This window comes from Melanostigma gelatinosum (genome assembly GCF_949748355.1).
Source record: "Melanostigma gelatinosum genome assembly, chromosome: 6".
NCBI classification, from domain to species: domain Eukaryota; kingdom Metazoa; phylum Chordata; class Actinopteri; order Perciformes; family Zoarcidae; genus Melanostigma; species Melanostigma gelatinosum.
This window is the reverse complement of record NC_136639.1, coordinates 20,893,681-20,895,950: the sequence shown is the minus strand read 5'-3', so window position 1 is coordinate 20,895,950 and position 2,270 is coordinate 20,893,681.

The following is a 2,270-nucleotide window of genomic DNA, read 5'->3' as shown; positions in this document are numbered from 1 at the left end:
CCCCCCCCCGTTCCATGGCTCCATGTAGATGTTGTCTTTCTGTCTTTCAAGCTGGAGTTAATTGCGGTGTTTAGGCAGAGCTCAGTCTAGCTTCTAAACGGCAAAGGTTAATTAGCAACAGAAGGATCTCCACACAAGATATGTTGACATTTACATTTCCTCCCTGGCTGAAATGAGAAAGAACCCCGTTTGGTGGCTTTGGGACGGGAAAAGGGAGAAAAATGATTCCTCTACAAACATCCTAATTTCTATGCAAGGCTTGGCGTTGATATGCAGATTTGGCAGTTGGATGACATTTAAAAAGTAGTTAATTGTGCAAATCTTTGTTTTAGACTGGAAAGGTCATGGATAGTGAGAGTCTTTCATCATGAACTACCCCCCCCCCCCCCCTCATCAGCACAGCTGCAGAGAATGGGGGGGGGGGGGGGTTGTTGGTTTCTCCGCTGACCGCCTTATAAAGTCGCCCATCGCTTTTCAAGGTGGTTCATGAATATTTATACGCACAAACTGTTTGGAAAATGAAAATTAATCTGCAGCCCTACAGGAGATGACTTGGCTATCTGTTTCCACCAAAGAAAAAGAACACCATCCGGCATGAAAATGCTCTATTGTTCTCTTTCTCATATTCCTAAATGTCTGGATATCAAATTAAGCATGTTGCTTCTTGACGGACAATTTTGTTTTATTTCAAGGCATTGCTGCTCTTATTACAGTACAACTCTACAACTCTGTAATGTTTCTCCCATAAGATTTGTTTGTGTTTGGCTCTCATAACTTCTCTATTGCAATGTGTTTTTGGGGTAAACTCGCACAGAAAAACAATCCTTCCCTCTGGAAGCAATATGATAATGCTGAATAGATGTATTGCATGTAATGCTTTGTCCACATTTTGGGATATTACCATCTAACAGGCAACACTGGTGAAAATTGCACAATGAATTAAAGATACAGCAGGTGCACAGATTGGAAATTTTACACCTGGTTTCACCTGAATAGCACAAATGGATACGTAATTGCTCCATTTCATCACTTCCCTTCGCTGGGTGACATTAAAGGGAGCTCTTTGAGAGAACGGAATAAGGATGAACACATCCAACTGGAGACTTGAGCAAAGCCTAAATCTGATCATGCTTATTTATATTTGTCTTTCAGCAGAAAAAAAACCCCTCTCTTTGATTTAGCTACCATTAGGGTTCCTCCAAGGATACGCTGGTCTTGTTTGCTCGCTGAAATATCTCGCTGCACATTTAATCAACGCCTGATTCCCCAACTGCTCTTTGTTTTCTCCTCTCAAGCACGATCTCACGTCCTCCTCGGTTCGCCGTCAATTAATACAGTCCAGCGCCGTTCTGAAGCTGCAGATGGCCGGCGTCAGACCGGACCAGATTCAGGGTCTCCCAGCCAACTGCTCTGACATGTCAGACATGCCGGTATGCCTTGTCACTCCCCACCCCTCCACTGTAACAAAGGTTGGGCCGACTCCCCTCTGGAGCTCCGGGGCCCAAGTGGCTCGCAGAGACCTGAGGCGTGACGGAGCCCCAAGTCTCAAGGCCAAGAGTGCACCTCCTTTCAAAGCGGCCCCCTCCTTCCTCCTGAAACCTAGTGTCCATTTAATCCTCCTTCAATTCCATCTCTTGCCGCCCAAACGCTCCAATCAACACCTCCCTCTGCTCCCTGCAGAATAGTCACACACACACACACACACACACACACATTCCCCTTTGCATTTCCCTCACTGAATTCCCCCCCCCCCCCATTTTCCATCTCCAAATCTCACACTTGCTACTCGCCACCTCTTGGCCCCTCACCGCCCCGACCGCCCAGCCCCTCCACCCACCTCGGTGGCTTTCCAGGGGTGTGTATTTCACGCCCTGGTGGCTGGACAGGCTCTGGGTGATTTCTCAAGGTGGGGGCTGGAGGTTGGGCAGGAACCAGTGGTGTGGAGTGATGTCAGAGCAGGGACTAGGTTTTTTTGAGAGAGCGCGCGTGTGTGTGAGTGACTGCGTATCTTATGTGTCTGCATGTGTAGGAGTATATAGTTTGAACTCCTTTCAAAAGACCAGCTGTACAAATGCTGCTCTGAATGAGAGCGGTGTTGAATTAACAAGCCATACGAGGCTGCCGATTCTCCTGTGTTGCTCCGTACACTGACCTGGCAATAATGAGGCAGAGACACATTACAGCGGTGCTTTATGGGTTATGTTCTGAACATTACTAGACCAAAGGGGCTAATGTGCTGGTGTGCGGAAAGCCAGATGAAATGAGAATAT